Below are 13488 nucleotides of genomic sequence, written 5' to 3'. Positions count from 1 at the left end.
TGATGTTGGAATTAATGAGGCCAGTAATAATTGTAAAATATTTCATTTTCACTCTATTTATAGGACCAGAAAATTTTCAATTCTAGTCCTACCAGACTAGAGTTGTTTGATACATGTTACTATTTTCTGCACTTAAGTACACAAGATTTCTGAAGTTTTAGCACAGCGGCACAAAAATTGCTTAAAGCACTTGACAGATGTTAAAAATACAATCATACATATAATTGTATTATCTTCCTTAAAATATATAGCATTTTAATACATTATTATAGCCATACATGCCCATATGTTACACATATAGCTACATTGTATATTTATTTTAAAATATCGTACCTAGGGGGAAGTTACCATAATCTGATCCTGAACCTTTAAGAGTATCTTGGACTCCCCATGTAAACATATAGAAAGTAACTAAAGATGGTTTCACAGTCATGTAAGTGACATAGTCATGGTGAAAACAGAAACACAAACTTTCACCTCCAGAGTGCTGCTATAGAAAGTTTAGGGCAACTTCACAGAGCCTTTCAATACCTGCAACAATGCCCTTGGGAAGATAATACTTTTGCTGAGATGCCTGGCAGGAGGATGAGACAACAGACATAAACTAAAATGGAAGGTTCTGACATGACATTAGGAAATTAGTTTTTGACAGTGACAGGACATGAAGCAGAGGAACAGGTTGCCCAAGCAGCCCAAGAAGTCTCCACACTTGGAGGTTTTCAAAACCCTGAGAAACCAACTTTGAACTCAGTACAGACCCTGCTTTGAGAAGTGGGTTGGACTGGATCCGGGGTCACATCCAACCTGCACGAGTCTGTGAATCTATGACATGTCTGTGTAAAAGCCAAAAGTATAATTTCTTACATATATAGATTCTGAAGCATACCAGACTCTAGACTTTTAATTTTTTCCCTACAAATCTGATTTTTGAAATGAGAAAAAAATCAGAAGGATTTAAAACAAAAATACTTGAAGTCTCTGGCAGGTTCAGAAGAGAACTGGCAGATGAACACCATCATGTCATTGTGACAGAGCTGCTATTTGACTCGTGTTGTGGTCGTTTCCTGTAAATGCATTCTTCAGTACAACCCACCACCATCCAAAGTGGGTGGTTTAAGCTTTGACAGTGCAGAGGACCATGCTAAGGTTCACAGTCTCAGTTCAGAAGTGATGGGTAAGAAACAGTATATGCCTGGCCTCTGTGCATTTATTTAGACTTCTGAACATTCAGACCTTCCACATCTGTTTGTATTTACTCTACCTGTTTGACATAGGTGACCTACCTGAATAACTTATCTGTCAAGCCAAATGCAATACTGAAGCATAAAGTTTAAGTGAAAAGTGAAAGTTCCAGAGATACTCAGGTTAGTGGAGTCTTTAACTAGAGGTGGTAAAGAGAACCTCTTTCTCTTAAGCAAAGGAGGTAAGCTTTGCTGGTAACTGCTGAAGCACATTCCTTAAGCCCAGGAGATCCTTCAGCAAAGCTAAGTGTACTCTCGATTTCAAGTTGCTTTTTCACTGCCAGAGTGTTCCTATACAAAGTTATGATGAATGAAAACCAGGTTACTCTCACCACAGTTTCTGGTGCCTGGTGATCTGTACCTCTGGTAGCATATGTGTAAAATCATGGCTATGAGCAACCCACAGATAACAGCTACAGGCTTCACACCTCAGCTGTAGATTTGGAATGCCCTGGGAACTACTTGATACATTTCTCATCTCAGATGATTCATCTCCTTTTACAGATATTAAATTTTGTGGTGTAATTACTAAAAAGACTTTCACAATCTTCTTGCTCAGAGATGAGTACTCAAATCATCTGGGATTAGGCTATTATTAATTATCAACAGCATCCCTTACGAGCATATCCACTTTTATGAACAAATCTAGGCTTTGCTCCTCATAGCTATTTGACTTATGGTTGGGCTAAACAGGCTTCCATGGTCCCCTTCTATCACAGTGCAAGTGGGTCACTGCAATACCTTAGAAAGTAGACTGCCTTCTGCATTATTCCGAGACACAAGAAACACTTAAGACATCAGGGTTCTCCTGTAATTGGGCATGGCATAAGCCTCAGGCTCCTACCATGTTGTTTTTACAAAGGACAATATAGTGCTACAGTCCTGATTGTAGTATCTAGGATTATATTCAAACCATGTTTCAGAAAAATAATATCTAAAATGCTGCAGAGGGGATTAAAAACATCACTGTTTTTTACAAGATGCGAAACATACAGATTTATTATATAGTTTTATATAGTTTAAAAATGCTTCTGTAACTAGATCATAGGACTTCTGTGAGGATATATAGTATCTCAGAAGCAGCAATACATATATATTCACTGAAGCGGAAGCTAAGCATTGTTTACGTAACTCCCCTCCAAAAAAACAGAAGACTTGCTTTCACTCAGTCGTACAGCTGCAGAGATTGTGCTTTTGCAGAAATTGACGGGGTGGGGCGGGGTGTGTGATGATAAAAAGCAGGGCTGTTGGCTTGCCCCCCGCCCCCCCCCCCCCCCCCCTTTCTTCTCATTAATTTTTGTCTTGTCCTGCCCCCTGGTGGGAGCACAGGCCGCGGGTCTGTTGGTTTCACAAAGGCACATTTGTACAATGCAACCCCAAATTCCAAGCATTTCTCATATTGCTGTTTGTGAAAAAGAATGTGTATCACTTACCTTAGGAAGAATTTAATTAAATACTAAGGGAAATGCACTATTATTATTGTTTAATAAAAACACACATGTTGATTTATCTAAAACTTAACAAAGCACCTGCAGAATTTTCACAACATTGCAATAAATACCCTTTCTATTCCAGACAGATATTTAATTATCACAATTAGATTAGAATGGATAGTAAAAAAATATATCTATATATATATAAACATACAGTGTTCATTATTCAATAGTGCTTTAGTCAGAGCTCAGGATATAGCACCATCTGTAGCATGAGAGAAATTTTGTTTATTTACAGATTACATAAATTCCTTTATTTTCTTTCTAGAAGGATCAACAAAGATGATAGCACAGGCCTGCTGTGCGTTACAGCTTGGTAGTTGAAAAGGTACTTCAGATCTAACAGGTAGGAAGAACAACGGCAGAATCAAAGGCCTTACAAATGTTAACACTTGTCATCTGTTTAGCTACTGCAGTTCTACTCTCCCTGAATTATTTCTTCTAACAGTTACAAAGTAAGATACTACCAGCACAGGTAAATGCTAATTTTAACCTCTTCAGCATGTTCAGCCATTTTTAGATTATTTTTGACACATCTGTATTGCAACCTCAATTCCTTCATCCCATTTCAGCTCAAAACTCTTCTGTATACTTAGGAACTCCCTCAGGCCGTCAGGTCACCCACTGGCATTTCAGCTTTCTCTTGCCCTGAACTCTGGGTGCTGTAGAGACTAATGGCCGCAGGCAGCACACTCTGCTCTTGTCTACACTAGAGTTGTAGCTAAGGTGGGAATAATCACCCAGCCCCATTCAATTCACTGAAGGTTTGACCCTAAAAGTATCAGCACTGCACCCTCTAAAAACACCAGAACCTTTAAGGCAACAATGTTTGCAAGGGCTCACTGTCACAGTAATGGCAAGACCAGGGTGTGACACTGGAGTACACTCACCTCCCATGTTCCAAGAATGCTCATCTTGATAAACCAGAACAGCCTCAGTGGCAGCCAGAGCCCCGCGCACTCTGCTTTCTTCAGGTTCATTGGTTGCCATCATCCATCCAAAAAAAAATTGGATTCTTACACCTTTCATTGGTTTTCCACTGCAGAGAGTAAGAGTTACTTTTTAACTTGTGTATGTATATGCAAACTCATAGAAATGCTCAATCCTGTTCTCACTCAGACAATAGAAACTAAAAGTACCTGTAGAGGCATGTGTAAGAACAAAACACTAAAATACCAGAAATGTCAGAAACCAGAGCAAAGGCTTTATGATTTCCGTATACATCATGGGCTAGATTCTCAGTTGGTACAGAGCAGCATAATTTCCACTGCCTTCAACTTAACTGCTTTGTACTCACCAAGAATCCAGCCATGTGGAACAGCTTTGGGCAAAGGGAGATTAGACACCTTATAGGAGTTACATAACAATTTGCCTAAATTGAGAAGTTACAAGTTGCAATCAGGCTGCTCTACCCTGCAGAGGCATCTGAAAATGCCCCAGGTTATGTGACAGAATTACATAATGCCATTGACTGATCAAAAACCTGGTAAAAAGTGTAGGTGGCAGATGAAGATAAACAGCCAGCTGCAGACCAAACTCAGAATATTTAGAGAAAAATTTCTTATGACTGCATATTACCACAGGACAATCTTTTCTTTACTTATCCACCCAACCCAGACTAATTTGTGCTCAGGCCTTTAGGAATTTTATGTCTTTAGGATTGTGTTTTCACATACATAGGATTGTGTTTTCAGGAGCATTTGATGACTTATTTTAATAATGCTCTAACCACACAATTAAAACCTAATCAGATCTCAGTTTGGTTAAGCTCAGTCAAATTGCCAAGGGTACAAGTAGGTGCTATAAAGTCTAATAAAAAAAGAAAGGCCCTCACTTTTTTTACGTTGAAACACAGAAAGGATTATGGTTCATCTCCAGTGACTGTAATTGATTTATTCCCCTATTTGTACAAATTTATATTCTAAATGATTCAGATGAGGACCTGATTCTGCAATCCTTGTTTGTGTCAAACAGGATACACACAAGTGAATCACAACATTGATTTTAATATTCTAACTGCACACAGGAAACAAGTAAGTAAATAAATAAGTAGTAAGCTTTGCAAGGTGAGAAAGTATCTTATTTTTTGTGGTACTTTGGATTATAAAACAATACCACACTTGAAGCTGTTTGGTTGGACCATCCAGCCCATAAGCAGTTTTCCTGACATGCTCAGTGAAAAGGCAGATAGCCAAACCCTGCCTACTCACAAATGGCCAATGAGTCTAGCTTCCTGAAGCAAGCTAGAGATAGCACAGGTCTGCCTCACCACCAGGCCACAGAAAGGACCCCTCAGTGACCAGCTTCGGTGTTAAGAAGAAATTCCCACCTAGCAAGCTCTAGGGCTTTCAAGACCTCTTTGTGTAACACCTCTCTTTTTAGCTGCTGTGATGCTCCAAAATTTTTGCCCCAAAGCCCAAACACAGAGTTGGAGACAACTGAGGGAGGTGGCAAATGCTTTAGACATAGCTCTCAGGCCAGGCATGCTGCTTCACATCTTGGGGCTGCTGACCAGGAAAGCTGACTTCTTTCATTAAACCATACCATATGACATCATGCTGAGTATATAAGCTGGGGGAAGAAGGAGGGGGGGGATATTCAGCATTATGGCATTTGTCTTCCCAAGTAACCAATATGTGTGATGGAGTCCTGCTTTCTGGGAGAGGGTTGAATACCTGCCCGCCAATGGAAAGTAGTGAATTAATTCCTTGCTTTGCTTTGCTTGCATGAAAGGCTTTTGCTTTACCTGTTAAACTGTCTTTATCTCACACATGAGTTTTCTCACTATCACTCTTCTGATTCTCCCCCCCAATCACTGTGGGGGCAGTAAGCAAGTGGCTGTGGTGCTTGGTTGCTGGTCGGGGTTAAACCACTACAACCCATAGGGGTTGAAGAGGGGAGTGAACCTAAAGTAGGAAGATAATTCAATGATCTTGTAATAAGTGTGAGGAACTCTATAGATTACTTCTATAGAATCGCTAAATGGCTTCCATATAACCATTAAGTGTCTGAATATATTCTCCAGAAAGACATGCTGCTTGGCAGTCCCAGTCATACCACTGTGATACCATTACAGGATTTGCTCTTTTTGCCCAGGATGCAGCTAGCATAAGTTACCTAACCTCCCACACAAGATTTTAAGGTGCTTAAAGGAAAGCAACAAAGTGTATGTCACAAATGCAAAAACAAATTCTGCATTTCTCAGCAGTGTTAAGTACTGCAGAAACCATCAGCATGCCTTTCTGTGTGTGTGAGTGCAAGAGTACCAGTTGTCCAGACAAATAAGAGAAAAACGAATTACAGTTATGCAAATTTTAAACATCCATTTGAGCTCACATTCTGTAAGGCTGCATCAGACTTAATATGTTGTACTGCACAAAGTATATTGCAAATATTTGTTTTCACTATAAAAAGAAACAAAGTGTAGCTAATTAAATATTATATTGCCTTTGGAAAAGAAAACAGAATAAGAGGAGACTGAGAGGGCTATCTGTACATGGCCCGGTGACCAGAAACTGTAACTAAGGAACCTATCTCGCTTCTAGCACTGATTTGCTTTTTCATTGTGGACTGTGGTCTGTGGCTGGGCTCTTGCTCTCTGCAGCCTGACTGGCCGTGCAACTCACCTTCTTGAAAAACTCCCTGCAGAGGTTTTGTTGCAATGCCTAGTGAGGATTGTCAGGTTTTCCATCTCTTCAGGCTCCAGTCAAGTGCTTTAAGCATTATGACCAAAAAGTGAATGACTCTGATAATTAAATACTAATACTTGTATATTTTGTATCTCCTAAGCAACCACTCTTCTTTCTCATTTCAGAAGATCTGAAATACAAACACACACATGAAAAGATTAGGGCAAAAATATACATCATTATTTCCCTCAGAAAGATATGTGCTCTCCCCTACCTGAGATACTTTTGCCATGGCTTGTAACCAGCAAACACCAGGCAGACATTTGCATCACTTTGCTGGAGAGTTGTGAGGAACCTGCTGGCTTGTGTTAGGGAGCTCTTATCTGATTCACGTCATGGATCTCTGCCTGAAGCGCCTCATTCTCCCCCTCCTTCTCCAACCCTGGTGGTCGCAGGGCTGTTTCTAACACTTTTTACCTCACATCTCACCGCCTTTGTGGCGTTTTGCCCTTTCTTAAGCACACTCAGACAGAGGCACTACCGGTTTGGCTGAGGGGCGCAGGCGCGCTCTGCTCTGAGGCGGGTGCGGAACCGGCTGGAACCGGCTGTGCCCGGTGCGGGGCAGCCCCAGCCTCCCCTCACAGGGGCTGCAGCCCCTCGCTGCCCCTGCCTCGCCACAGGCACCCACTGCAGAGAAGCCCAATAAAGAGAAAATCCAGTACAAACGGCATTTTCTGCACTCCAATGAAGTGAAACTCACACTGCTCTAAGACAGGCAGTAGTTTGCTGGTTTTCCTTGATGAAAAGTGCTGGTTTTCCTCACTCACAAAAGGGACTTCTTTCAGCAATTTTCTGAAATTTGTGTGATGCCTTATGGTCCGAGCAAGTCAAAATTGAATTCTCCTTAGTGAAATGCGTCACTGCAATCTTCCACTCACATCCATAACCACATCCATGCCTGGCTAACTATTTGAGCTGGTCAAAATTACAAAGAAAGAAATATACCATCAGCTAAAATGCACTTGCATGGGAGAACTGAATGGATTTTGAGAAATACAGCTGTTCCCAAGAGGCAACTGTACCGCCTATTAGCAGCTAAAGATGAACTGAAATTTCCAATCTGGTTCTCCTAAAGCACAGTCTTTACCGCAAGAGTGATTGTGAACTGTTGGCTTTTTATCTTAATTCAGGATGAAAACATGCTTTAAAGAAAAATAAAAAAGAGCCACTTAAATGTTTTCCTGGAGGAAAATTCCATTTCCCAACTGCCTTCTTAACTCCTTTGAGCAGTTTCTCTTTGCAAAGACACTTTTAGCAAAGCTCTTTGAGTAGGGAATATTTTATTAAATATGTTTGAAAGAGATGTTCATCATCCAAAAGGTGCTAAGACGCATCTTAGCTTCTCCCAACAAATAACGTGTCTCCCCCTCAGATCAAATGCGCTTCAACAGAGCAGCAGACAAGATGGCCGCCTCTGCTCCTCCAGCACACGCTGCTGCAAACATGCTCACTGCTCACCTCAGAAAGCACAGGTGAAAGTTAGCAGGACAAGAAAGGATAAGTAAACATGTAAACATGAGTCTAATCTATTTCTTATCTATGACCTATAAATAAGCTACAAAATAACAGCTTGGTATCGATTGTTCAGGATATGCAGTATAACAAGAGGAGAAGAAAAGGCAGTCTCAGATCAAATTTTCATGGAGAAGTTGCTGTATAGACACAGAATCTTCCTGTTGTGTGCTTACCTTTGATAACTTTTGATGTGGTTAACATATAAGGTCTACAAAAGGTCATTAAGTTGGCCTCTAATTTTATATTTAGAAGCCCACTGAGTTTCTTCAAAACCAACAACCATCTACTTTATACTTGAAGCAATGGAAAGTCCATCACCCCTCTCCTTGTTCCTTCCAGACTTTATTATCTGACTGATAATAATTTCACCTGAAACACTATAGGCGCACACCAATATAACCATGTGATTCAGCCTTCTTTACTGCAGCAGGATTATAAATGGGAATGCTCCTCCTAACATGGCTGTAGAAATGCAGTCCCACTTCTTAGTGCTTGGGGACAAAGAAGCGGATGCTTCTGCCTGAGCAGAGGCGACAGCTTCATGAAATCATGCTTTAGAAATCATGCTGATAGCATGTACCCTCAGAGCTGAGAGTCATCAGGGAGCCCATTTCAACCTTTTCCTACCCTCACCACAGGTACCATGATTATTGTTTTTATCTTCACACCTGTGCAGAAGATCTCCTCTTCTGCTGCTATTTTATACATTTATCAGTAGATTTCCACAAGATATATTATGTGAAAATCTGGACTTTCATTAAAATAACGAGGTAACTTCTATACCTGCATTCAGTTATAAAAATTATACCTATTTTTAGGAAGTGGTTTATACACCTAGGAGTCATATTACTATTCCTTCATTCCTGTGATTTCTCCAAGAGAAAAAAAAAAATATTTGGTACTACAGTAGTGATTATGTTCCCCTAACAGTGTCTGACTGTGCTAGGCACAGTAAACGCATGAAACAATAAAGTGACTTCCTGCCTCAAAGAGGTTACATTTTAGGCATACGTGACAACAGATGGAGAAAACCCTGGAGTATTAATATTGCATGCACCAGAAGGGATTATTCTCACCGTGCATGAATTAGACTGTACACTGCTGCTACTTGTACTGAAAGTCCTTGGTCCAATACCACATCTTGCAGGACTGGAGGTGGAATTAAATTTTCTTTCAATGTCTGCAGATTGAGTGCTTCCTCCCACACATTTCATTATACTGCTGTCAAAGTTCATTCTCACTGGCATTGTCCTTTTTATTTCAAAAATGTTTTCAGATTGCAAAAGGCTGCAATGGAAAGAATCACTGACACAAATTTGGCATGATTTTCTGTAAGCAGTAGAAGGAAACTGCCTGCATTGCAGGCATGACAATCAGCATATCCCACGGGTAAGAGTACTTGTTTCCCACATCTGAAAGCAGCACAGAACATAGCTGCACCAACAGTCATCATTTTCTTTCGTATCAACACACCAGTGGTCAGCAACAGGGGGAAAGGAGAACTCAGTAAAATCTGGCACGTTGTGCTTGAATATGCAGGGTCTGGAGCATTTCTGCAGCAAACTACTGTCTTGAAAGTCCAGACAGTTTGTAAGCAGTGCCCTTACAAGTGATTTTCACTCTGACCAAGGCAATTTAAAATCTGTTATGCTTGGCTCTATTGAGAACAGGTTTTGGCGTATCTCAAATACATCTTAGAGTGGTTTTCATTTTTGAGAAGCTTTGTTTCTTATTATTATTATGCCTAATACATTTCGACTTCCACAGAAGGACTAATCAAACTGGAAGGATATTCTGTCATAGGCTGTGTGTGGACCAGATGTGTTTCTGTTGATGTTGCGGAGAGATTTCTCCCGGTGGATTTGAACTGGGAACATGAAGAGGCCATATGGTAGTAAAGATAATTTACATGGCACCTTTTATCACCAAATATCAGAAAGCACCTTGCAAATCACCTACTGTACAAGAAGAATTTCACTCAGAACTGAAATGCAAATACCTTTGGGGTAGCACTTTGCAAACACATAATAGCACACAAAAATGCTATGAAACAACTTGTAAGTAGTTGTGAAGAATAAAATCATAGCAAGCTGAAATCTTGAGAAGAATATAGGTGTACAAACTGTAGTTACAGATCAGTTGCAACCTGCACAGTTTCACCCTATATGTGAAGCAATAACTTATTAAAACTACTTTCTTCCTTTTGATAAATGCAACTCTTTTGAAATGATCTGCAAATACAGACATTGAAAACAGAACACAAGACTAAGTGGATAACTTCATATTAATTTTGCAGACATTTACTGTACATGTGTGATGTGTACATTACAGTACAGGACAGGACAGTAAATGTGTAAGCATCATCTTAATCTCAATGTCCCAGAAGCTAATGTAGCTTAGAAAAGTTAAATAATTTTTTTTTAATTTGTTATCAGGAGTAGTTTGGGAAGCTCTGGACAGTTTCTGATACCATCATGCTTATCATTACATAAGTTAGAATAATCAAGATAAAGTAGTTGTTTCAAATATAATAAAACTTTCTTTCAATCCATCTTAGGAAAAATGAACAGTAGGAGAAAGAACACATGATAGAGTGCAATATGCATCAGAGTCAGCAAAGAAAACAGTATTTAATTTTCAAATGAAACAATATAAAATTCCTTTAGTGAGGTCTATTGTTTGAAAATTTTACCTTCTTTGGTTACCATCCTACCACTTTCAGACTGACACTGTTTCAGCTCAGAATCTGTCTGATCTCCTGTAGATACATTCATATTATGTTTATGTGCTATAAGAAGCCAATTCTAAATGCTGCTCAACAAATCAAATGAATATTAAGTAGACATACAACATCATTTAATTTATGCTGTGTATTTATAGAGCTCCCAGAATAACTTACCACAAAATAATTCACTGCACTTAAAATGAAACTGAAAATGTAGTTATATTTAAGAGATCTTTGAGACAAGGATTTTCAAGAACCCAAAAAGTTCAGCTGCCAATCCTTTTGATTTTCTGTTTCTAAGAATTGCTGTCCACTCACAGTAATCCAGGCCTGGTCATACAAAGCCACAGCAGTCTTAGTATCACGTTTATCCTCATAACCTAGCCACAGTGGTCCTTCCTATCCCAGAAAAGAAAGATGTAAAGATGTTACTGATACTGTAGTAAATGACCAGCAGGTCTTGCCCTCATTCCAGCCTTGCAACCTTTTGTAACCAAGGGCACAACATTTTCAGTATAGTCATGTGACAGCCGCAAAACTTTTGTGTTAAACTAGCTGCTAATTAGGAGCAAAGTGTTTTGCCGGAGCTGCTCAAACCCTTAAAATTGATTTCAACAAGATACCATGTCAGGATATTCCTGTTTGCTCCAAAGGAAGCAGAGGCTATACAACAGACACACAGATACACATCTGTCTTGAAAATTACGGGTTGGAAAAGACACTAAAGATTTCATTAATAAAAACACATCTCTCCGAGGGGAAGAGAGCACAGGACAGCTACATACTGAGGTCCTGTGTGCTTACCCCTGACACGTACCTAACTAGCATTCCGGGAAAATGTGCACTAGCAGTATACATTTATGATGACCATTGTCATGGCCACGTTTTGTTCACCCTCCTGATAGTAGTACTTACAAGCAGAGGTGCAGAATAGCATGAATACAGTGCACACAACTCCCAGGAGCAATGTTCTTTTTTTATTTTTAAAGTGAGAGTCATATGTACTAAAAGGATGTGATGACTATTCTTAAACTACTTTTAAATATGTTTAATGGCACCACATGCTGACTCAGAAATTCCTTTCCTCCAAGTCTATGCAAAGTGGAGGGTCTAATTGTAAATGTTTTGTTACTATGTTACTATGTACTGTATCATTCACTCCTTTTTAGAAGAATTTCACACAGCTCTTTTTTAATACAATGTTTTAAAAGATAAAAGTCCAATGTATCTATTTAGAAGAGCAATCTTAGCTTCTGTAGCAATAATAATAATAACAGCACTTACTGCACTTCAGATCTTCAAAGTGCTGTATAGATATCAATTGTCCCTGTTGGCAAGGTTTTTAGTCTGCCTTGGACAGTAAGTAGCAGTAGGTATCCTTCCCCCACTCACTCCATTAAGGTATTTTTCTTTTTGCATTTTACTGCACACATGCTAAATGAGGGCTTCACTTCTCTGTACATGGGAATTCCAGACATCCCTTACTGGTGCTACTGAAAGGCTTGAATTTGCTTTTACAAGCCAGAGGAACCCATCAGACATCTATAATTTTTATGACCTCTAAGGAACAGGGTCAAACTTCCTTCTGAAGTCTGCTCTCTTGCCATAATACTGAGCTGCCCTGGGTAGGTTTCATAAAGAAATATCCCCTTTTTTTATAGCTCCAACACTCTTACCATTACAACTAATAGAACTAGAATAAGCCAAAACCTCATATTTTGCAAGTGCTGGGGTAGAAACTCACCATAAGTACAGTCCCAGAAACAAATACAAGGATAAAAAAAAAACAAACACTAAGGAAAATAATGTTTAAGTAGTCCTGTCAAGGAGGGCTTGACAATTCCTGCTGTTTATAGATAACCACCTCCTTTTCAGGCAGTGGGAAGTGCAAGCAAAAGAGTCATTTCTGCTTTACAAACTACGGCCAGCTGTACAACAGATAGCAGATTTGTAGAGCCAGAGCCTGTTACAGCAGCAATCAGAGCCTGCCATCCCAGAAAATAATTGAGCTTAAAATGTGCTGCACTCCCATCCCACCCAGAAACTCAGAAGCTGGTACAGTTCATCTTTGCAGCACCTCTTCTTTCTGTAAGTGTTCAGTGTAAAGTACCCATGACTTTGACATTTCAAATTAAACCCCAAGGAGACTGAGGAGTTAGCAGATGTAACAAGTGTTAATTCAGTAGTCTCTGTTGGCAGAAGAGCATTCGGTGTTCAAGTGCATTACAGCCATTTATCTTTTGCCTATCCAGGAAACTATTTCTATAAGCTTGTGAGGGGAACATTGTCAATAAATACTAAAATAAAACCATTGGAGCATCTTGGCTTGTGGAACCTCTCCCAAAGTTGAGAATTACCACCACACAGAGGTGCAATCCCACTTCTGAATGGTACCAGAATAGCGGTAAGGCATACCCACAACTGGCTGTGAATGTGCTGTGACCTTCTGTTGCTTCACTGTGCTCCCTTTCTACCTCATAACAGTATGCGTTCTCGAAGTGTTAGCCCAGTTCTGGGTTCTACATCCAGTGTGCAAGAGTCGGTTCACACACAGAGTTATATATTTATGGCATGTCTGCACAGACATGGGTGCTAACAAAGGTAGCGCACCTCTTCACACATAGTAAAACTTTTTATATAATTCGAACAATTTTTATACACTTTCACAATTACCTTTAGTCACACTTAATTTTCATTGGTACTTAAGAGCCTCATCTCCATTTAAAGCATTCTCTTTTTTTACCAGGCATGTTCTGTGGGGATGGAGCTTTGTTAGCAGGGGGCTTTCTTTGCTCCAGGGTGGATGTTTTAGTATGCTAATTAGG

General features: G+C 39.7%; 1 protein-coding gene across 1 annotated transcript in view; it reads right to left on the bottom strand.

Moving 5' to 3' along the window:
- PLPPR5 (phospholipid phosphatase related 5) overlaps positions 1-13488 on the bottom strand; it is a 232785-nt gene that overhangs the window by 187127 nt on the left and 32170 nt on the right. Inside the window, exons 2-3 of the mRNA XM_055724447.1 lie at positions 6361-6553; positions 3625-3773 (exon numbers count right to left, since the gene is read on the bottom strand). The gene's annotated coding sequence lies outside the window, so the exon portion shown is untranslated. The remainder of the gene's footprint in view (positions 1-3624; positions 3774-6360; positions 6554-13488) is intronic.

The sequence above is a fragment of the Falco cherrug genome, chromosome 12 (assembly GCF_023634085.1).
Source record: "Falco cherrug isolate bFalChe1 chromosome 12, bFalChe1.pri, whole genome shotgun sequence".
In the NCBI taxonomy this organism is placed as follows: Eukaryota; Metazoa; Chordata; class Aves; order Falconiformes; family Falconidae; genus Falco; species Falco cherrug.
Note: the sequence above shows the minus strand (reverse complement) of the source record. Positions and strands in the feature narration are given on the sequence as shown.